Source organism: Stomoxys calcitrans, chromosome 3 (assembly GCF_963082655.1).
Source record: "Stomoxys calcitrans chromosome 3, idStoCalc2.1, whole genome shotgun sequence".
Classification (NCBI taxonomy): Eukaryota; Metazoa; Arthropoda; class Insecta; order Diptera; family Muscidae; genus Stomoxys; species Stomoxys calcitrans.
The window spans coordinates 199,434,459-199,460,484 of record NC_081554.1 but is presented as its reverse complement, the minus strand read 5'-3'; the positions used below and the strand labels follow the sequence as shown (position 1 = coordinate 199,460,484).

Here is a 26,026-nt window from a genome sequence, read left to right as displayed (position 1 = left end):
GACACACCGACTTTGCGAATAATTTAAAAATCGATTGTACACAAACACACACACACATGCAGACAGCCATTTAGGTTCTTCATTCATAGATATTGCTGGCTCGTAAATCAAGCCATGCATTCATCTACCCACTCAACAACTTGCTAACGTCAATTACATATCGCTGGTCTTTAACAAGAAAATACCGTTTAGGGCATTTCTCATCAACACTTCCACACACACCCGCAAATATAATACACTCCTCAGACACACACACACAGAAATGTTAATACAGACAATCAAACATACAGACAACAAAATGGTATCAAGTTTTCCCAAAGATTCTGTTCAGCTTGCTTGCCTCTCATTCCCGTTTTCGATCTAGGAGCTCGACTTGATTCAATATGCGAATACAATTCCACAAAAAAAAATCAAAAGAATTATCCAAATTCGAAAGAAAAACGAATAAATCTGATATTCTATGCCTTATTATCAGCCAATTGAACCTCTGTAAGTGGTATGAGTGTGTGTTTCCCTCCATCCGCCAGCCACCGCGGCTGGTAGATCGACTTGCACATACATCGGCGATTTTTTTGTGGAGCATTCACAAGTTGAAACAAGTGGAAAAGTAAAACTAAATAAAGATGTACATGAAACGGAAAATAAATAATAAAAATTATATGAATGTGTGTGTTGAAAGGATAAAATACATACATGCATACTACTTGCATTTGTACCGACCAAAACTATAGATGTGTATGCGTACATATACACCCACAGCTGTTCTCTGTGTTTGCATATGTACGAGTATACGACACCACCTCATCTCAATTGCGAACAACCTGTAAGATGTGAATAAGACAGACGACCGAACGTGTGCCTTTCTAGATTGATATGAAACGGTGTTTAAAGACACACATGCGCATGCATGTGCACGCATAATCCAATAAATAGTGTGTAAGTATGCGGAGCACGATCTACTTGGAATTTGCAGATGCTTTGGATGCTCTTGACATCTGCGTTCAGTAAAATAAAAACTGTGTCTATTGCCTAGACACATTTGGCACACACACACACCCAATTGTCAAATCGTAATCATGCATGATCGTTTTGACAACGACAAGCGGTAAGTTTCACATAGATGCGTGGATGAGTGAATAAATAAACTGAGCTCATTGCGTATTGAGTGAGTTCAGTGAGATGGCGTTTTGAGATGTGACCCTAACTTCACTGGCTATTGCATTGCGGCTGTTGATCACTCATCTCGTTGGTTTATGTACACATACATAGTTCCTCCAAGTATGGGTGTCGCTGCTATACGTATGTATACCATATATCAACTAACAAACCAACTACCTCCCCACCCCCACCCCCCTCCTCCCCATAACACTTTCTAGCCTCCCTTAAATCAATGAGAATCCTAGTATTTCTTGCGGCAATTGAATTCAACAGCAGGAAAAAGACTGCTTGCGATTAATGTATGATCGATCATTTTGCATCCCCAAAACACCTGTTATACGTACATACATACAATCTTACCAATTCATACATACACATTTCAAATTATAAATATAACGGTTCATCATCAGCCCCTAGGTAATATAGGAATGTTGTTTCTCTAGATTATCGTACAACAGTACGAAGGTACAAATGATATAAACACAAATACATAATACATACATTTATCTACTACGTAGTTGTATAATATGGTTGGTACATCCTCTCATCTTGTGCCAAATACAGAGCTACACACACACACACACACACATGTATTGTATCATTCGCCACAAACCAATACGGCAAATGACTTCCCTTGTTGCTAATTTTAAAGGAATTTACAGCTAAGTTGCTCAAAAATTACAAATTATACATTCATATTGGCTTCAACCACACACACACACACACACACACACACTAGTACTAATTATTGATTTAAAATAATCAAAAATTTTTTACTTCAAATTAACTATTGTATCTTCTTACTGCAACAATGAATATTATACAGAAACATATTTGCTCTTGCCATTCGCACACACCGTTTCCCGTCATAAGTTTAAAGGAAAATAAGCCTGTCCCAAATGAGCTATAGGATAACTACTTTTAGCTACATATACGCATATCCATAGAGAGATAAGGAAACTCATTTCCACACACACACATACACACACCATGCAGACACATACTAAGTAAAAGTATTAATAACACACTTACACGTATATATGTATATATCCCTCTACACACCGTACAGAAGACAAGACCGACGAGTCGACTGTAAGACAAGCCGAAGTGATGATTGTGTTAAAACATAATTTCATTGAAATTTATAATTTAGGTTTGCAAACATTACGGCCATCAGTCAATCAATCATCCTGTATTAGGTATAACATAAATCTTGATTAAATCTATAGAATACATAAACTTAACACTCATTTGATGTCCTGATATCGTTGTGATTTCGTACAAACCAAATACACACACCTACAGACAAACATACTTTTATTTACAACTTCTACATATATGTATATACAATAGTTCTACATGGAATATGCATTTGCTCACTGTCAGTCCGCTTTCATATTAACTGCTCTTTGTCCTGTCTGTCTGCGCCTCAAGTGAAATATGGAATGCTTTAATGCTCTCTCTCTCTCTCTCTCGCTGTCTCATACTCACTCTCTCTCACAGACACACACTCCCACACACGTAAACATCTCCCTCACTGCATACGCCAAGCACACTTGATCGCCAATAAATTGCAAGCGAATGTATGAATCTGCAAACCTTTAATCCCGGACTGCTTAAAAACCAACCACCAAACCAGCCACTATTCTTAACTATTGGCATAGGCAGCGATAAACATAAAATACAAATTCTGAAAATATGAAAGAAAGTGAAAAGTAATATTATCTATTTTTTAGTAAAGGATTCTTAAACTAAACACTGACTATTGTAGATGAATTGGATTTTGTATGTATTAGAATTCGCCTCAGTTCAAAATTGTAGCATCTTATCGCTCTAAGATCTGAGGTAGGAACATAGACTTACAACTTATCATAATTGATGCAAGACAATTAATAGGCTTGCATATTTTCATTTCTATATGTACAGCGACTATTAAAAGAATAACTACAGAAAAATGTTTGATGAGAATGTGTTAAAAATCTAAACTTTTCTAAATAAACACTCCTAGAAAAAGAACAACATATAACGTTTCCCAAATCGCAAATAATCGTTAAAAACAAGTTCATCCTTCTAGAGTTCAAAATCATTCTTTATCACTTTTTCCGCATTGGGCCAATAACAACGTAATTGCTATACACAAGCTGACTCTCTCAACCCGCCTCCCTTTGTCTTGTTTGTTTGTGGCCCATGGTGCTGATGATTTATTTATGTAAATCGCATTGTTAATACGCCACCGTGGCTGGCTGAAACCTCAAAGAGCAAATAGTCCGTTTATGAAAAAGGAATTTTAAATTTAAGTTCGTAGGGCAAATCCAATATTTTTACCATAGACATACCTTTGTATGTATATAATGGCAAATCAAAATGCCCAGAAAACAAACTGGCGACATCAAAGGAAACTTTTGAGTTTATTTACAAAATATAAAGTTATGCCGTCTTAACATATATGTGTTCATGTAGGATGCACTACATAAGAAGTCATTGGTATAATGTTGCATTGCATGGGAGAGCAATCTAAAGAGCACACATACAACTAAAGGCTTGCACATTGCACTTTGCAAATTAAACATGGCCATTATAATTCCAGTAAAGGGTGGCCCATATAGTAATTGATGTGGAAAGCTATCGAAAGCCAACAATTACAGCCGATGACTTGCACGTTGCTTTGCAAAGCACCGAAATAAAATATGCCCACTACATTACATGTAAGGGGTTACTTCCCCCAGGCTTTGACATTTACAATGACATTCCCATAAATGCCCATAAATTTCCAAAATATTGAAGCATTGCCATAAAGGGATATTTATGAAAAAATTTGACTTTTCTGTGAGCTACTCTTTAAAAGTTCCTCAATGTATTGATGCCAAAAAATGTCTTCACTAGGAATTTACAACAATATTAAAAATACCTCCGACTGTGGAAAAACTTGAATTTTTTTAATTTAAATTAAATTATATTGACGCTTGAGTTGGTTCTAACAAAAAGTAGCAATTTTTAATTTTACAATATTTGAGGACAAAAATGGTTCTTTTTCTGTTTCAGCTACTGAGAATTAACCAAGCCCACATTCCACCTACTCCTAATCCTTACAATGAGCTACAAACAACTATTCGTATTTGATTTGGCTAACCACAAAATGTCTTTTCCCTTCAAGTGATACTTACAATTCATCTCTCTGAGTGAGACAACTTGAGACCAAACAACGATAATCCATGGATATGTGAAAACAAAAGGGCGCCATAAGTGCTGTGCTTTGTTATTCATCACTGTCATATATCAATATCGCATGGGCGTGCTACATTTGAGATGCATTGTAGCAGGCACATCCTTTTGATGTGTGATGTCTATGGAAAGCCATTGAAATCAAGTGTTGTCGAATCTTGAGTATGACATATGCGTTGAGCGCATGACAAGTACAAATAAAAATGATTGATTTCAACACATGTGTACACTAAAATCAGCTATTGAGTGCACATTACTTGTAACTTTGGACTACCAAATATCGTAAAAGATTACGAGTATGCAGTTATTGTCCAAATCTTTTGCCTCTGCTGGGAGTGTTATTTCCATTTTATACCCGTAAATATTGAAAATCTTTATCTAAATTTAAAAATGTAAGAGGTTCTCCGGGCAGGGATCTTTTATCCAAACTAGCTTAAAATTAAGAAAACCAAAAAGAAAAATTAAACATCTAATGTGATATTCTTAAGAGTAATAACAATGACAATTTAAACGAAGAAACAAATTGGCTCTCTAAAAATATCCCAGCAAATATCAAAGTTTGAGACGTTTTTTTATTATCATCGTTGAAAACAAGAAAACCAAATTGGACAAGAATGTCGAGGGGTCCAATGCAACACACTGTTCCATTTCGGAAGAAAATAGTTTAATGGGTTCAAGACCTTTAATCAGAACAAAGGTCCATATTACAGATATATCCAATATGGCACTTTCGCTTGCTTATCTGTTCCGTTGTGAGTGGAGCTACTCCACGCCACTTGGCATCAAATTTCTTTATTATTCATCCCCAAGGATTGTTCTTTCAAGATCCGTATTATGCCAATAGGCCTACATGTCGGTGAGGATGGAGCAAACAAAATGTGCAAAAATCTACTAGATCTGTTGTTTTTTTAAATCCAGTAAGGGGAGAGTCCCCTTCAAATGCAAAAAAAAAAATGAAGTATCCTATGTTCACCGAAAATTTCAGGAAAATCGGTTCAACTATTTTTGAATCCACACGAAACAGACAAACAAAGCTTAACACTTTTACTATAAACTATATATCGTGTGGCAGGTAAGTGGCCACCGCGATTCGTCAATCGCCTAGAAAAACAGGCTTAATAAGGTTTTCACCAATTACTACAAAAATTGAGACTTCTGAGCCTCAAAAAGTCTAAACAGATCGAACTACTAAAAAAGTAAGTACGTGTATTTGTGTAAAATTTCTACCGAAATTTGATATATGGAAGGCTTTCTTAATAACGATAATGGTGCGGACAAGGCTGTCCATTGTGAATATTCCCCATATTTTAAAATATCTTCTAAGCCTCCAATTATCTCATCTTATTATAATACTCATTATGGCATCAATATGATAATATTCAAAGCAAAAAATGTTTAATTTATTCGAATGATTTGAAGTTGTATTAGTTGACGACTGCTATTTTTACTACCAAATTTTTTTCAAAAAACCAAATTCCTTCCCAGCCGACCAAAATTGTAAACTAAAACAAAATATACACAATCAACTTGTAATAGCTATTATATATTTAACGATATGTAATATTACATAAAACAAGTAAAACTGCATAAGTTCGGCTGTGCCGAACTTTAGGTCCCACACTTTTTAACCCACCACCGAAGGATGGGGTTATAATCATTTTGTCATTCCGTTCGCAACACATCGAAATATCCATTTCCGGCCCTATAAAGTATATACATTCTTGATCAGCGTTAAAATCTAAGACGATCTAGCCATGAAATTATGCTACAGTCTTTAAAAATAGAGATATTGAGCTGAAATTTTTCACAGACTATCGGACTATATCTTGATATAGCTCCCATATAAACCGATCCGCCAATTAAGGATATTAGGCCCATAAAAGCCACATTTATTATCCGATTTTGCTGGAATTTAGGACAGTGAGTTGTGTTAGGTCCTTCGACATCTTTCATTAATTTGGCCCAGATCAGTCCAGATTTGGATATAGCTGCCATATAGACTGATCTCTCGATTTAAGGTTATGGGCCCATAAAAGCCGCATTTATTGTCCGCTTTCGACGAAATTTTGTACAGTGACTTATGTTAGGCTTTTCGACATCCAATCTGTCGATTTAAAGTCTTGGACCCATAAAATGCACATTTATAGTCCGATTTCGCTGAAATTTGACACAGTGACTTATGTTAGGCTTTTCGACATCCGTGTCGTTATGGTTCAGATCGGTCTCTATTTGGATATGGCTACTACAAAGACCAATACTTTGTTCTACAAAATTGAACAATGACTTGTACTTATTAGACCCCTCAATATCCGTGTCATAAGGAGGCATACATTTTGCATTTTAACCGGATTATGACAAAAGGTGGTTTACATATATACCCGAGGTGGTGGGTGTCCAAAGTTCGGCCCGGACGAACTTAACGCACTTTTAATTGTTTGTTAACATTTGTAAACAAAAGAAATATTTCCGGAGATATTGGTCTCTATCTATTCTTGATTTTGTCAGTTTCGGGAAATAATAGAGGCCGTTTGAGCCCATGAAATATTTCCGGAGATATTGGTCTCTATCGGGTAAGGATTTTGAGGGGATCAAATATAGTCACTATTCTTGATTTTGTCAGTTTCGGGAAATAATAGAGGCCGTTTGAGCCCATGGCTCAATACAACATACCATATTTATCCAACTATAATGCGATATTGACCATGCACGGCACATGTATCGAGGGTAGACCCCTCGCAACTAACTTTACCGAAATGTACCAAAATCAGGTAAGAAATTTGACTTCCGTGGGATCAAAACCTAAAATCAGCAGATCGGTTTATATGGAAGCCGTATTTAAATATAGTCCGATATTGACCATATTTAGTCCGAATATCAATATGGGAACCTATTTCAACTCACTGTTATAAATTTCAGCAAAATCGTAAAATAAATGGAAACGAAATCGGCAGATCGGTCTATATAGAAGCTAAATCCAATCTAATAGTCCTATTTGGTCCATTTAAGAACTTAACCGGAAAAAATGTGGATTTGTTTCAAAATTTTGCTCAATATCTCAGTTTTTGAAGGCTGTAGCATGATTACAACAGACGGACATACAAGCGGTCGGACGTACACGCGGACATTGTTAAATCGTCTTGGAATTTTACGACGATCAATGTGTTGCAAACGGAATGACTTAATGAATATAAACCCTATCCTACTTACCAAATTAGGTATAAAAAAAAACCAATACGGCAACACTGATTCACGGCATCTTTGCACTGTTAAGTTGTGCAGTACCTCGGACTGACAACATAAACTGCTTAAATAAAACAACAGCATAGTGTGCACCGTATGACCTAAAGTCTGGACCTGTCCAATTTACAATTCTTTTCGATATATCAATTATTCAACATGGTTATTGTAAGAGCTTACGGGATGTATTCGAAAACTCAAAATAATCTAAAAATCAGGAAATGTGTGAAAGATATACCTACTAAAATTAAAATGTATCATAAAGAAGATTATGGCAATCATACAGAAACATGACATCAACACTATTCATATACACAAACAAACGTCAATACAAACATACATAGTCGTATACATGTATTTGTCAAGCACGTACTCGACAAATCCAAATGCACGTTTTATAATATGAAATGAATAAAGCTTTGATGTCCGTTACATTTTAATCGCTCAACTACATGCATACATTGATATTATTCAATATACATACGTACATACATGCATACCAGCGTCCAAACCAAATAAAATGCTTTGAAATACCATGCAGCCTGCAGCATGCCAAACTAACAGGCGTATGGTATGTGCGTTTGTATGCATGTACGTCTGGCTGGCATGCTATTAAGATTGTTTTTTATCTGTGCGTGCGTGTGTTTTCTATCTTTAATCCCTGTTTGATTGATTGTTGGATATGTCTGTTGTGCAAAACGCCCACTCGACGCTTTGTTGCTTACATAATACTATTTATATTCGTATATATATATTAACTTATAAACTTTATTGTATCTCTTAACATATATAAAAATAATGCATCGATTTATGTTGCATACTGCATATGATAGTCGACATGCGCATGCGTAAACACTGCAAATTAGCCTAAAAACCAACCCACACCAACAGCTATTCATATGGACCAAAATAATGTATGTGTGTACACGATTGGCTACCGACTGCAACTTTGATGTACACAATACCAACACATGCTCATAGATATGTGCGCATGCAAGAGTCTGTTATAATCGTAGTTTTTTTTTTTTTGTCTTTTGTTCTCTTGTTAACATTATATCGTACAATTTTTAACTATGTTGCCGATATTTACAACACAATTCCACATTGTATTGTAAAAGTTTTAACTATATTGCCGATATTTACAACGCAATTCCATTGTGTACTAGGGCGACTCGATATGCTTTCTAATAATCAAAATTAGGACGACAAAGGCAGAGGACAACATTCTCGAAAAGTAGTGAAAATAGTTCGTTAACTCTTGAAATGATAATGATATGTATTCGAATAATTTTTCAGTGGAATGCTGAGGTGTTTGTGCCTACATTCTGTGCTGCTTGACGAAACCATACTTAGAGGCTCAAAAATTTCTAACTGGATGGAGCTTCCAATAAATGTAAAAAAATATGTGTTTTAGTCTTAACCCATCAATGCCGAATTGGTAGAAATATAATATCCCACACATAAAACTATCTTGAAAGGTCTTAAATTCAGTTTCTGTCAGTGCTGTCATTTCTTTTTCATAAAATCGTCAAAATTTAGAAAAAAAATGGTCCAAATCGTCAAATTTTATCTTGAAAAAACGTCATAAAATCGTCACAACTACTATTCGAAGGCCAAATAATGAGGGCTGCTCCATTTGGTTTATTATTACATTAAATAACACCATAAATATATCAATATTTAATATTCAGAGCCAAATTTTCTTTTAATACAAAATTCCTATGAAATCTTCAATAAAATGTTATACAAATTCCTCTAAGGGCAAAATTTCAATAAAATGTTGGCTGAAAGCAAACTTTCAAAATGGTTATCGAAATAAATTTTTTTTGAAAATTCAATTTTTTTCGCAGACCTTTTTCTATTAACATAATATATGATAACAAACCTTGGAGGCGACTGTAGCGCAGAGGTTAGCATGTCCGCCTATGACGCTGAATGCCTGGGTTCGAATCCTGGAGAAACCATCCGAAAAAATGGTCAACGGTGGTTTTCCCCTCCTAATGCTGACAACATTTGTGAGGTACTATGCCATGTAAAACTTCTCTCCAAAGAGTTGCCGCACTGCGGTACGCCGTTCGGACTCGGCTATAAAAAGGAGGCCCCTTATCATTGAGCTTAAATTTGAATCGGACTGCACTCATTGATATGTGAGAAGTTTGCCCCTGTTCCTTAGTGGAATGGGCAAAATTGACAATCTGCAAACCTTAAAAAAGGTGGGACATTTTTGGGTCAAAAATCGAAAGAGTAAAAACCAGACGGCATTACTATAATTAGCAAAAAATTTAACCATACTATTCAATATCGACCAGATGACTTTAATAATTATGTGACCTTCAAAGTAAAAAAATTGTCAAAACGTAAAGGAATTTAAAACAACAATCGGCAAGCGTCAAAAGACTAAATTTTATCCAAAATGACGTAAAATGTTCATGTCTGGCAGCACTGGTTTCCGTTAACCTAAAGCGTAAACATTTTTTTTGAGTTCTTGATCCATTTTTTTTTTAATAAGCAAAAAATGAGTTCTAGCCAAAACCCATACAAGCAAATCAGCTGCAACAGTGTTAAAGCCCCATAAAATGGTCCTACCAATGGTCGATCATGGTCGATTAATTTGGGATAAAAACTGGTGCATTTTCGTTTACTTCAATTTTGTTAGTGTTCGTTTTTTTACCACTTACCAATTAAAAAAAAAAAATTTATCACACTTTTTAAAAGTTGCGAAATAGCATCACTTTGAAATAGTATTTCGTCATCTTTTACGGTCCTGTGGTTAAAGAGGCGTCATTAGACGAAACCCTCTGATACAGCACCAAACAATTAATACAATTCGATTGCGCAACTTAATTCCTATTCTCTTCAAAATGGTCAAAAAGGCCAACTGAAAACTGATAAAAATGGGAGACAATCGACAGCACTAGCACAACATATAAAAGAGAGCGGACATGCGGCAAACTTTAAGACAGTAAGAGTACTTGACAGAGAGAAAATAGAGAACAAGCGATACACATTAGAGAGCCTACGGATTCAACAAATACTTAAAGAGTCGATAAACACCAAAGAAGACAAAGACAACACTAAGCTGCAGTATTCCATTGCAATAACTTGAAAACGACTGTTCTGTGATATTAGTAATAAGTTTAGACTTTATATACTTCCCTCAAAGTGCAATTATTTATATTATTATATTTTCTGTGTCGTGGTGTCCAGTTTTTATAGTAATATAAGTAATTCAACGAAGATGTAAAATTAATCGTAAGTCTAAATGGAAAAACTAAGCAATACAAAACATATACTTTATACAAGAATACTTTAAACAGGAACTTCAATAAACTCTGTCCTGATGAAGTTGGAAAAAATAACCAACGAAACGTCGAGAGAAAAAATGAAAACGATTTGTTTTATTTAAAAAAATCCTCAACCTGACCAAAAAAGCCCATCAACAAAACAAAAAAACATTAAATATTCACATTGGTCATCAAAAACACAAAAACAAAATATTTCATTCGGAGGGCCTGCCGATACATACAGAAAATGCAACAAACACTGTCTACAACGAACAACAACATCAACATGAACAACTTCTTTCAACACACAAAATGTAAGTACAACACAGAAACGACCTTTGTACTCAAACAATACTGCCGATCAATAACAAAGCTTGCGAAACTGACAGAGAGAAGCAATTTTCTCCTAACATGCAGAAAGTCAAATGTAACACCAACACACTTACACAATCAAACAAAGAACATCACCAACTTATTCCGACTGACAACAACAAAAACAGAAACAGAGAAGATACTCGCAAAACTAAACTCAAAGCTACTCAATGTAGAAATAAGAGAAACGCACATACATATAAAACAAACAAAACAAGGGATAGCAAAGATAGAGGGAGATATAAGCAATACACTGAACGAAACGGAACTCTCAATTTTCAAGAATGGACAATGGGATAGATATAAGAATATAAAAACTAGGACAAAGGAAATACACTCAGCGAAATCAAATAAAATAAGATCGGATAAATTCTCGAAACATAATCTACGGTTCAATGACAATTGGTTTGTCAATAAAACAGAAGTAACATTTCCGACAGAGTGTAAATGGCTACTATCTATGGGGTCAAAATTTGCACTCCCAGTCAACAAAGACAATTTTGCACCAGTTCCACTTATCGCGGACATTGAACAGTGGGTGCAGAATATAGATGACGTCCGGGAGAAAGAAACAGCTAGGTCCAAAATAGCTAATAGAATTACGAATTTTAAGCGAAGCATGAGAAATGATGACAGAGAGAAATTCATATTAGGAATCTATGAAGAAACAAAGGAGATAATTGATGCAAACAGAGACACGATTATGGTCACAACTGCAGACAAGGGGAACAAAACAGTAGTCATGTCAAAGAAGGAATATCACCAGAAGATGAACCAATTACTTGCGGATAAAACAACCTATAGACCAATCGACGTGGATCCTACGGAGAAACTCCAAAAAGTTAACAATAAAATTATCATGGAACTATTCAAAAGTAAACATATAACAAAATGGGAAAAAACTAAATTAGACAGCATTTCACCGCAATCGCCAGAACTATACGGACTGCCGAAAATTCATAAGGATGGCACTCCCCTCCGGCCTATATCTTCGTCAATGAACGTCCCCTGCTATGCTCTTTCGAAACACATTGGAAACATACTAAAAACTATAATTTCGACGGAATACAATGTTAAAAACTCTCTAGAACTGAAACAACAACTCGGATCTATCACTTTGGATAAAGATGACATTATCGTCTCCTTCGACGTGGTATCGTTATTTACTAACATACCGATATATCTAGCCATTAAGAAAATTATGGATAAATGGGATACACTTCGGGTTAATACCACCATTCCAAGACAGACATTCCTCAAAATTCTCAATTTCTGCCTGAAAGATAACAATTACTTCACGTATGCTGGAAAACTTTACCAACAAACTTATGGTATGCCAATGGGGAACCCACTCTCACCAACGATTGCGGATATTGTACTTGACACCCTTTTGGACGACGTAATGGACGAACTGCAGAGTATGAACATAACGGTAAAATTTATAGTGAAGTATGTAGACGACCTGTTCGCGGTGATAAACAAAAAAGATGAAACAACGATAATGAAATTAATGAACGCGTATCACAACAAATTAAAATTTACGATAGAAAAGGAAACTCGTGCAGAGTTACCGTTCCTGGATATGAAGATAATAAGAAATGGAAATACGTTAATAACAAACTGGTACGCGAAACCAACAGCATCGGGAAGAATGATTAATTATAACTCTACGCAACCACACAGCACGAAAATTAATACGGCCAAGAACTTCATCCACAAAGTTCTACTGTTAAGCGATGAACGTTTCAAAGCAGACAACATAAATAAAATACAACAAATTTTAAAACAGAACAATTATCCAATGGCATTAATAAATAATTTAATTCGCGACGTCACCAACGGATCCAAACGACCCCATAAAGAAAAAGCATCAACGACGAAAAAATTTTACAGTGTACCGTACATCCCTAAGCTTACCGACCGCGCATCTTTGGGAAATATCATACTTGACGAAAACTCAACAACAGCATATAAATCAAACAAAACTCTAAACCAAATATTCAGGAAAAAAGGAACAACAACCAAAACAGACAAACTCAAACTAAGCAACGTCGTATACGAAATTACGTGTGATGGAGATCAACAAGAAAAATGCAACAAAAAATATGTGGGAACCACCAGACGCACACTAGGCACTAGGTTGGCTGAGCACGAAGCCGACATAAGAAAAGGGAGACAATCGACAGCACTAGCACAACATATAAAAGAGAGCGGACATGCGGCAAACTTTAAGACAGTAAGAGTACTTGACAGAGAGAAAATAGAGAACAAGCGATACACATTAGAGAGCCTACGGATTCAACAAATACTTAAAGAGTCGATAAACACCAAAGAAGACAAAGACAACACTAAGCTGCAGTATTCCATTGCAATAACTTGAAAACGACTGTTCTGTGATATTAGTAATAAGTTTAGACTTTATATACTTCCCTCAAAGTGCAATTATTTATATTATTATATTTTCTGTGTCGTGGTGTCCAGTTTTTATAGTAATATAAGTAATTCAACGAAGATGTAAAATTAATCGTAAGTCTAAATGGAAAAACTAAGCAATACAAAACATATACTTTATACAAGAATACTTTAAACAGGAACTTCAATAAACTCTGTCCTGATGAAGTTGGAAAAAATAACCAACGAAACGTCGAGAGAAAAAATGAAAACGATTTGTTTTATTTAAAAAAATCCTCAACCTGACCAAAAAAGCCCATCAACAAAACAAAAAAACAAAAAATGGTTTCCATTAGTCGATGTATAAAATTCACCAGAAAATGGTTTTATACCACTCACTAATTAAAATAAGGCAACAACAATGGTGAGAAAGTGCAAAAATAGTGTTCAAAAAATAGAACACTGGTTTAACCTGGTTTAAGTTTCTTGGACATGGATGCGTATGATTACTTTTGGATAATAATACCCATATATTCCATACACAATACGCCACCTAGGTCACTCATTTTCCATGTAAAACCACTTGGGAAAAGATTATTTGTAAATCAAATCACCAATTCATAGGCGCTATGGACTTTCTCTTTTTTTTTCCGAAAACATAACCGCGCACATACTACGCATGGCATACAATATGAAGGGTCCCTGGATTGTCCTGATGACGTAATTGTATTTTAAAGTACTGCTAAGTCTAATATAAACACATGTCTTTTTTCAAATAAACCTTCACCACAAATGAAAAAAAAAAATATTTGTATCAAACACTCAACATCTCCTTGGTGAATTTATAAAAAGAACAACTATAAAATATTTTTTGTGTCCAAAAAACGAAAATTTGGATATAAATCGTAAACAAGAGCTGTTGTTTACGATTATATCCTGATTTGGAAATAATGGCACCATTCATCATTGAAACACAAAAAAAAAAAAACTGATGAAACAACCAATCTTTTTCATTTTGTTGACGAGGGTAATCAAAGGATACCAGTTTTAATTCGTTGAAAAGATATTTACGAGGAATTTCATATAATAAGTTTGTTAAAAACTACTTAAAAAATAAAATACGAGGGCCGATACATAATGATTTGCCATTTGTTGTTCATTTTTCGGATCTCTTTAAAGACTTCTGGCAATCAAACTGTGATGTACCACTCAGAATGACCTCCTATGTTTCTCAAGCAGAACAGTCGTCGAATGACCAGTTTTGCGAAAGAAACAGGCGACCATTTGATTCGAAAGGCTTCTTCCACGAACAACTGTCGTTGGATTTGGTTTGACTTCAAAGACCCACACGGTTAATTGTACGATAATTCACATCGAAAGTTGCGCAAAATGGTCGCATGAAATTTTTACGATTTAATTCCATATGTTTGCCTAATTAATTTTTTTGAGCACACAAATGATGTGCAAAATGGTCGCATGAAAGACCCACACAGTTGATTGTACGACGTAGGGATCCATTTTTCTTCACCTGTGATGATCTTATGAACGTCTTTTACGCCTTTTTTTGAACGATTGCCAATTTGTGCGGGATCCAACGAAAAGAAACCTTTTTTATGACCAGATGTTCATGCAATATCGAATGTATGCTGGTGGGACAAATGCGAAAGATACCTCTATCTCGTGGTATGTCACATAACGATCTTGCATTATAAGGTTGTACAACAGTCGTTTTGGACGACCTTCATGGAATTCAAGTTTAAGCGAGCGTCGGTCACGACTGAATTCATTAAATCTGGTTTTCACAGTGCAATCGGATAGTGCTTCATCGCCATACAAAGATTTAAGTATATCAATGCACTCTTGTCGTAATAATTCGCATCGAAAGTTGTGCAAAATGGTCGCATGAAATTTTTACGATTTAATTCCATATGTTTGCCTAATTAATTTTTTTGATCACACAAATGATGGTCGTACGTCAAAACGTTGTGAGTACAATTATGCTAGAACAAGTCAAACATTCCAATGAAAATATCAGATTGCATCCAGTAATACTTAGTGTGGCCTAGGCCAGAAAATTATATAGAAGCCCTCGTATGTTTGGGATAAAAACACCAAAATTTCAATAAATTCCGTTTTGTACAAGAAAAAACAAAATAGAGTCAAAGCTTGTGTAAACATTTATCAAATAGCGATAATGCTACAAGTTTTATGTGTTATATAAGACACATTGAGAGAACAATTTTCTTAACACGGATTCCCAGCATTCCGTGAATAAAAAATAAGTTTGAAAGAGTAAGATTCATTTAGAATTTCTCTGATTCAAACCTGTTTTATTAATCGCAACATTATAATAGGAGAATTTTTATTTTTGTCAGAAACATAATTTCCATATTAAGCCTAGTACTGACTTCGAATGTGCGGAAAATGTTGCTACACATCAATTAAATTTTGTGAAATCTCACAATGTTTCCAATAGTGTTGCTAATTTGTTTAATTTTAATTAAACTTTTTTATATGGCGTGTGAAGCGTTGTTTTGGTAGAAAACAGTTGTATGTTGACATCGTTGTTATCATGTGACTGTCAACAAGCTATAAACAAGTTTTTCTACAAATTGGTAGTTTTAAGTACAAAGCCATCCGTGCGCTACGGTGGCCTCCATCTTTTGGTAAGTAAGTTATTAATAAATGTGGACCGCAGATTGTTAAACGCCCCCCTCGATGTCAATGCATACCGCCAGAGTGTACGTTTTGGCATCGAAGGATTCTTCTATTTTATGCATAACCTCGTGCAGGGCAATCTCCACCCACCTTCGCTGGATGTCCTACTCTTTATCATGGGGTCCACAATACGTTCCATGGTTTTGAGTAGAAAGGAGTAGAAAGGACGTAAGGCTTATGCGCTGGTAAGCCTTTAGTGTCACATAACTTGCCTTGCCAGGCTTAGGTATAAATACCACCCTTGCCTCCTACCAGGATTTCGGAGTAGGTAAGTCCCAGGCACGCTGTGAGTAAGTAAGTTATTAACAAACTTTCTTACGATTGTGTTGATGATGGAGAAAGTACAGGATATTGTGGCGGTGCTGATATAGGGGGCAACGAGGAGTGCTCCAAGAGCAGCACTGAATGCGATACTTAATCTGAGACCTTTCCACTTGTACGTGGAGGGCGTTGCGTTGAGTAGTCTTCTGACCTAGGGAGTCAGGAACTCGCGGGGCGACTACATGGCATAGGCATTGCCAAACTGATCTTTCGTATATGGCGACTTGAAATTTGTCATCTCGGAGAGGAAGCTTTGGGCTGAGGGCGCCTCGATCTTCTCTGATCCCTCTATATACACGGATTGGTCCAATATGAATGGGGGGGACTGGAGCAGAGGTTTTTATTGAATTCGTAGGGATAAGGGAGTCACATAGACTTCTGGTCGGGAGTAGTGTCTAACATATCCCCAATATCTCTATACAAAATAAAAAGACAACATTTCTAAAAAATTTAAACTAACAATTTTTGTAAACAGATGATTGTGATTGTTCGCTGCATTTAATAGACATGTATACTTAAAATCTCTATTTGAAAAAATTTCGTCGTCATTTCACAAAAGTTTTTTTATAGTGCGTTTTGACAACTGTTCGGGCGAAAACTCGAAGTCACTACTAGGCTTTAGTAGACAAAAATTAATAAAACATTCCCTTTCATAATATATATAAAGCAAAAAGTGGATTGAAGGAAAAATGAAAGATTTATAAGAGTCTTGTTCGAAAATAAAGTCAGTATGTTCGGCCGGAGCTTTGAACGACCACAACCGCGGATTATATCATATACAAAATTCGAAAATGGAGTCTTATGAGAACACATAAAGATTGGACATGCATTTGCTTTCAAGGGAAATAAATCCTTAAAATCGGGAAATCGGTCTATATAGCAGATATATTCAAATACGGTCTGAATGAGAACAAATTACTTTTTAAAATTTCGTCGGAATTATATAACCCACTGTTTCACATTTCAGCGATAAAAACTGCGCTTACTATAGGGTCATCGGTTTAAATGACGGCTGTATCTAAATATGGAATTTTAATACTGTTAATATAGCTCCTTCCATTGGTGGATGTGAAAAACATCATCTTCATCTTTTTATGTGCAATACGTATTTTTATCATATCGCCCCTAATCTTCAAAAAGATGTTCATAAGTGCCAAAATCAAAACTTTATAGAATAGCTTTATTTTAAAAACCATAGCAAAGGGTAGATTAATGAGAAGTTTTACATGGCATAGTACCTCACAAATGTTGCCAGCATTAGGAGGGAAAACCACCGCTGATTTCTTTTTCTGATGGTCTCGCCAGGATTCGAACCCAGGTGTTCAGCGTCATAGGCGGACATGCTAACCTCTGCGCTACGGGGGGCTCCATTACATACCTTAACATTTGTGCCAAATTCCTTCCATAACCGACCTTATTTAGATATAGCTGTTTTATTAGCCGATTCCACTGAATTTCGGAACCTGCAGACATCGTACCGAATATGGTCAAGATTGGGTTATATTCGGATATAGCTGCCATATAGACCGATCTCCTAAATGAGGGCCTTGGACCCAATAAAAGCGCATTTGTTATCCGCTGAAATTTAGAACAGATATATCCTTTGAATGAATATGGGACATATCTGACTTATTTATATAGCTGCTGTATAGACCGATCTTTGGTAAAAAGTAGAAAGAATAGGCCCAAATTGTACTTAATACCAGATATCAACGAAATCTTAAACTGTGAGCTGCTTTTGACACCTGAAACCCCTTGCCTGATATGGCCTGGATCGAAGCATAATATGATATAGCTGTATATATCTATAGCGATTTCTCTAATAAATTTCTTGTGTTCACAAATACTGCGTTTTTATCGGATTTCGGCCGAACTTAACGCGTTCTTAACTGTTTCACTTGCTTCAATAGTTCATATAATTGGGGATTTGGGGCGGACCGAACTGGACCACTCATTTTTTCTCCCATAGGCGTTTAATCCCAATCGACCCATAATTCCGTTTTAAGGAGTTTTATTTTGATGTTTGATGTTTGCGTCCCATATTGTCCCAATCGAGCAATAAGGGGTTTTTGGTGATCCCAAATTTGAATATTTTATTCGCATTGTACTTTCAAAGATGTTTGGTTTGAATCCCATATCCCGATTTGTAATCTACTTCCAAATGTAAAGCGTTTTATAATGATTCCTTGCATATATTTTTTGCAGTTATTGCCTAATTTGTTCGAGGTACTTGTGTCTGGTAAAAGTAATGTAAGTGCACTGTTACAGAATTTATGAACCAAAAATAAAATGGCACTTACATTGCAATTGTTGCATTTGTCGTAAAATCATAACAGTTAACATTATGGGTACAAAATTTTAACTAAAGCCTAAAGCCTAGTACTGACTTTGAGTTTTCGCCCGAACAACTGTCAAAACGCACTATAAAAAAACTTTTGCGAAACGACTACGAACTTTTTTCAAATAAGCACTACTAAGTTCTTTTTACAAAATGATTTCAACACGTGACTATTAAATTGCTGCGAAAAATGACAAGCAGTATTTTACAATATATTGTTAGTTAAAATTTTTTAAGAAATGTTTAAATTGTATGTATTGTTATTAGTTTGTAGAGATTTTATGTATAATGAAAGACACTGCACCCGTCCAGAAGTCTATGTGACTCTCTAATCCTCAGGAATTCAACAGAAGCAACCGCTCCAGTGCCCTATTCAACTTAGACCCAACCGTGGACTCTAAACTCGCCATACGTCCTTTTTCTTTAGCACAACACTAGCTGTGTTTTTTTTTGGGGTTAATGCAAAGCGACTGCCAAACCATATGACAATGACATCAGCATAGGCAATAAACTTCCCCCTTTCCTCGTCGAAGTTCTTGAGTATCTCATTGAAAACCCAGAGTTACAAGAGAGGTCACAATCATCCTTATCGAACCCTCTACCGGTAAAGCATTGATTATTCTGCTCTTCAGCATAGCATGAATCTTGTTAACTTTATGTTATCAAAACTCCTTCTATACAAAGTGAAGTCGCCTGTCTCCAAGTTCCACTCTATGTAACCCACCTCGTTGTTGTTGTTGCCACATTTTCATGTGAAGGTAGCGCTAATTTAGGTGAGCAACCTCATTTCAGTCCATAGGACCGATCGCTGGGGGAACGTCATAGACATTAGTTATTTAAAGGCGCCAATAAGCCGACCGACTAGACGTTTTACTCTTTGCTGAAATGACTCGTTAGAAATATCTTCAATAAGTGGAGCATGGATTACTTTATAGAAAACTGGCGAAAGGTAAAGAAAAACGAGGTCTTTCTAATGTCACAGCTTTGATTAAATCCGTCGCAGTACATTCGATGAATACATTTTTGGTTTTTATGGATGTCTTGGAATGATAACCATTAATGACGGGAGGTAAAGGCAACACCACTCCATTGGCATCATAGATCACTGGATAGGCCGGTGAGCCGGAACGCAATTGATGCAGAACTGCTCTGGTTTGGCAGGCAGGCCAATCTCCAAAGACTACATTTACCCGGTAGCTTTTCATCGTATCCGTTTGTTTATTATAATCTTCATTAATAAGAATAAGCTGCTTTGTATTTAAAAAATTTTATTTTTGTGGAAAAATTTTTTCTTATTGTATTTTGGTTGACAGTCCTATGGTAACAATGATGTTAACATATAACTGTTAACTATCGAAACAACGCTTTACATGCCAAATAAAACAGTTTAATTACAACATTGTGAGCTTTCGCAAAATTTAATTGATATTTAGCAACATTTTCTGCACAATCGTAGTCATTACTAGGCTTAAAGCTGGAAACGGTAATAAACTATCCATTTTTAAACTGAAAATCTCAACATTTGGCTCTTATAGCTCATATACATTGTTATTTTTATGACCTGGATTTAACTAAATCCAAAAACAAATCCAATCCGTTAACACTGCGCGTATCGCACACATCCATACACACGTCTTGAAAACAGTTATATATTTTGGTACTTTTATCTATTATTCAGCCATGAAATCGGGTTCATTTGGGATTTAAAAATAAATAAAATATACACGGGATTTAGAACTTAAATCACGAACAGACCATTAAACCGGATTTAGTGGCCCATGTAACGTACTTTTACGTCTTTTTGGAAGTTTGTGGACGATCAGTTAACTTTATTTTATTTTATTATACAAAAAATTAATGCAAAGCTTTTGAATCTTCGAAATACACCAAAATTTGACAAATTTCTCAAATACCAATTGAGATACAAACATTTTTGGGCTATATTGATGCTCTATCCAGCAAAACAATTTTTTTTGGAATTTATTTATATTAAAGTTTTGAAAAGCAGTACAAAGTAGGGCACACCTTCAAACTTTTCACTTAAAAAAATTCTTATCAATTTACTGAATTTTCCCATTTAGATAGAAATCGCTGTACGTCGTCGTAATCCTCACCTACTTAATTTGCAAATTTTTTCTATTAAAAATGAACAAAGAACTGGGCTTAAGGCTACAACCCCGTGTTTATTTGCCCAACGACATTTCAAGGAAATTCACTTAAGCGAAGTCAATAAATGTTTTCTTATTTCTGGTGAATTTGTTATCGAAGCTTGACTGATTTGGAACGGTTCAATTTTTCTGCGATTAATGTCTTCCTGAAACATTGGGCAATGTACATCATTTCCTTGACCTAACGACAAACCTCAAACCGATTTATTCGTATATAAATTCATAGTATTTGAGTAATTTATTAAAGGTTGTTTTACTATGTTTTTTAGCGCTAATAACTCTCCATCCCCATATAACAAACTATGAATGTAAATGATGTGAAATAATTAGAAGTTTTTATTATGCTTACAACTAAAAAAGAAACAACTAATCGTGACAAAAAAAAAAAACAAAAGCAGCACGGTATTAAGTGAAATTTCCTGTGTAAAAGGTTTCACAAATAAAGATATTTGGGTTAAAGTTTTTCACAGGCATACCGAATAGAGACGGGGATACCCTGCCGAAGTGGAAACTATTTTACTGGTTTTCATCTTCCTCAATTCACTTAAGCGAAGTCAATAAATGTTTTCTTATTTCTGGTGAATTTGTTGTCGAAGCTTGACTGATTTGGAACGGTTCAATTTTTCTGCGATTAATGTCTTCCTGAAACATTGGGCAATGTACATCATTTCCTTGACCTAACGACAAACCTCAAACCGATTTATTCGTATATAAATTCATAGTATTTGAGTAATTTATTAAAGGTTGTTTTACTATGTTTTTTAGCGCTAATAACTCTCCATCCCCATATAACAAACTATGAATGCAAATGATGTGAAATAATTAGAAGTTTTATTATGCTTACAACTAAAAAAGAAACAACTAATCGTGACAAAAAAAAAACAAAAGCAGCACGGTATTAAGTGAAATTTCCTGTGTAAAAGGTTTCACAAATAAAGATATTTGGGTTAAAGATTTTCACAGGCATACCGAATAGAGACGGGGATACCCTGCCGAAGTGGAAATTATTTTACTGGTTTTCATCTTCCTCAATTTATTTAGATGATAAGAATTGAACAACATAAGAAGTTCAGTAAGACTATTTAAAGAGTAACACTAAACTTCTTATGCTGTTCTATTCTGTACTTTTTTAAATTGAAATAATGCTGGTATTTATACGATATCTTTCGTCACATTTGGTTTTAGTTCCTTACGTCTTTATTCCCAAAGTGTTTACATTTTGAATTATCAAAGTTTTATTGTCGCCTACTTAACAACAATGTGTTTTCAAACATTTTGACGCCCCCATCCCAACCCAATAATTGATTGGTTAGTTCATTTATCAATCAGTATTTGCTCAGACCCTAGGCGGTGGTGGATTCTCTAATGAATAACGCAAACACAAGTTCGAAAACCTTGTTGAGGTTATTTGCCTACTCGTTGTAACAAAGATGACAACAATTAAATATCCATTTTTGAGTATTTGAAGGCAGAACAACTTGTTTGTTGTTTGATTTTGTATATGAGAACGTTAGTAAATGTTGCAGCAGGTCGAATTAACCCTTGTCTATAAATCATATTTCGAAGGTAAACTGTTGACATAACATTGCGCTTAGGCCATTATCTATGAACGTGCATTTATAATAACATTTTTTTTTAAATTTTATCATTTGGGAAGTGTTGACCCTTTCATAATGTCTGCTCGCTCTGTTGCTTTTATTTAAAATTAATATAGATGCACACGTTTTGCGCTACATTTATTCTCTCTTGAAATCATTCATACAATCGAACATTATCCGGCTGCAGGCTGTAGGGTTCTCTGTTTCAATTACAAAACAGAAGAACAAACAACCTCTGTTAAAGTAAGGCACCAACCACTAATTATCAATGACATTTGCCAAATGGATTAACGCATACCTTTTTCTCATCGCATTGTTATAAGCGAATCATTACAAACGGTTTCAATGATGAAGCAGAGACCTCTACGGTCTGAAGCCGGACAATATGCGCTTGTATGGGTTAATAAACATGTACACAACCATGCTTACGTATTCAGATTATGGGACGTTTGTCCTTTGTCGTAAGGCAACAAAAACATATTTCATAAAATATGTATGTATGTATATACATATGTATGTATCGATGTTGGTATGTAAAATTTATATGTAAAATTTATCTAAAGCTACAAAAATCAAACGGCAAAGGTTTGATTAACTGAAAACAGATGTTAAACTAAAATAACGTTAAGAATAAACTTTGTTTCTCTGTATCTTACGATTTTTCCTCGATTATTCAATATTTTCAGAGTCCTGCCCTATTTTATTATTTTAGCAAATTTTTTATAATTAAATGCAAGAAATAAATTTGACAAGCCACAAGTAAAAACACAAGTTCGGGCGGGGCCAAACTTCAGTAACTACATACGTCCATGGATTATGCTTGGGCCCATATCAAATCGGAAAATCGGTTTTTATGAGCACCATATCTATTTATGGAGCTATCCGGAACGTGTGAGGTCTGGTATATAAAAGGCATAAGTGTTCGTGATGAAATTTCAACCAAATCAGTTAAAAATTAGGGCTTCTTGGGGCCCAAGTCACGTCGGAGGATCAGTTATATCTATTAATGGGACTATATACAAATATACGAGGTCTGCCATATAAGTTTCTAGTCAAGGCTACACTTAGTGTAGCCTAATGCAATCTGACATTTCCATTGGAAAGTTTGACTGTTTGACTAGCACAATCGTATTCAATACGTTTTGACGTATTGAATTTAAAGTGATTTCAAAAGAATTTGAAATTTAAAGTGATTTCAAAAGAATTAAATAGGCAAAAACAAGTAAGAGCGTGCTAAATTCGGCCGGGCCGAATCTTATATACCTTTCCCCATGGATGGCATTTGTCAAGTTCTTTGCGCGGTTTCTCTTTTTAGACAAGCAAAGAATATTGAATATGAACTGTTATGCTATTGGAGCTATATCAGGTTATAGTCAGATTCGGACTCGTGCAAAATTTTTATCAAATCGGAAAAGAATTGCGCCCTCTAGAGACTCTAGAAGTCAAGACCCAAGATCGGTTTATATGACAGCTATATCAAAACATGGACCGATTTGGCCCATTTACAATCCCAACCGACCTACACTAATAAAAAGTATTTGTACAAAATTTCAAGCGCCTAGCTTTACTCCTTCGAAAGTTAGCGTGCTTTAGACAGACAGACGGACGGACATGGCTAGATCGACTTAAAATTACATGACGATCAAGAATATATATACTTAATGGGGTCTCAGACGCATATTTCGAGGTGTTACAAACCGAATGACGAAATTAGTATACCCCCATCCTATGGTGGAGGGTATAAAAATGTGTGATTACACAGATGATGCTTTTAAAGCATTCAACATCCATTTTTTCGCGGTGTCTTAATCAAAGTGGAAAAAGTGCTTCGACAATTGGTTCGAGCGCATGCAAAAGTGTATAAATCATGCTTGAGAATACTTTGAATAACAATAAAACCATTTTTGATGATAAATATTTCCATGCATGATTTCTGACCTAAAACTTATGTATATAGCAACCCTCGTATATTAGCGAAATCGAATGAAATCGTGTTGAAAAATGGATTTTACGAACTCAACGAGTTTAATTGTCTGAAGAACATATGTATTTGGCAAATCAAGTTTATACCAAATCGGGGAAAAATTAAGGCTTATATGGGGTTAAGAAGTCAAGTCGGAGGATCGGTTTATATGGGAACTATATCTATTAGGAGGCCCTTTTATGCATAGCAGCCAAACCTATTGAACTCCTGTGTAAAAACGATTTGTACGGACTCTATATGTTTTATTGGCACAACGGCCTATACGGCAGCTATAATCAAATAAGGTTCGCCCGGTTTGGACTGCATTCGCCAAACCACCAGCCTGTTAATCAAAATAAAATATAATTTGAACGACTGAAATTTTCTGCAAAGAGTAAATCTTACTGGGGGGTCGTCTTGGGAGCTGAGTTGTTTGCATGCTAGGATTACTAATGCGGGGGTCGATGGTTGGGTTCCCACTAGATGCCTAATCTGTCGCTACTGTGGTACCACAATGGACTAAAATAGTCTAAGTAAGTCTGTTTAGAACATAGACTGCCACTCTAACCTACCCTAAACCTTTGGATGCAGCTTAAGAACCATAAGGCCACAATTTTCATAATTTTTGGCTGGAATTTCGTATGCAGCATTCTTATATGATTTAAAATGCCTATTCCAAATATGATCCAATCGCTTTGTACCTTTTGTTTGTTGTCTTTCGATTTCATAGACTGATTTTCGGAGTAAACTTCCAAATTTATATCCGATTTAGCAGTTATATTATGTTAATATTGTTAACATTCAACCTAGTGCTGCTCGGAATCGAGTGATAGCATGATTTATCTGGGACCCGAACCGATTTTCCGATTTGATTTTTGTGAGCTGCTCTACAGAGTACATGCGATATTCAGTGAAAGCAAAACTGATCTTCTAATTTCACACCTTCCTGCCTAATTTGGATGTAGGTTAACACCTAGGTATGCCCCATTTACACTGATTTTCGGATTAAACTTCCAAATTTATATCCGATTTAGCAGATATATTCAGTTAATATTGCCAACATTTAACACTAGACTGCTCGGAATCGAGTGATAGCATGATTAATCAGGCCCATGAACCGATTTTCCTGTTTGATTTTTGTGAGCTGCTCTACAAAGTGCATGCGATTTTCGGTGGAAGCGAAACCGTGGGTAAAAAAACTCTTTCATTTTACTTATATGCAAAGCCAACGATATGGATGCATACATACATGGCAA

General features: G+C 35.5%; 1 protein-coding gene and 1 long non-coding RNA gene across 3 annotated transcripts in view; both read left to right on the top strand.

The window, feature by feature from the left end:
* Positions 1–26,026, top strand: part of LOC106082856 (uncharacterized) — a 60,285-nt gene that overhangs the window by 23,911 nt on the left and 10,348 nt on the right. The gene's annotated exons all lie outside the window — the stretch shown is intronic.
* Positions 10,520–11,006, top strand: LOC131996366 (uncharacterized). The gene is made up of 2 exons (XR_009397806.1): positions 10,520–10,869; positions 10,935–11,006. It is a non-coding gene; the product is annotated as an uncharacterized LOC131996366 (long non-coding RNA).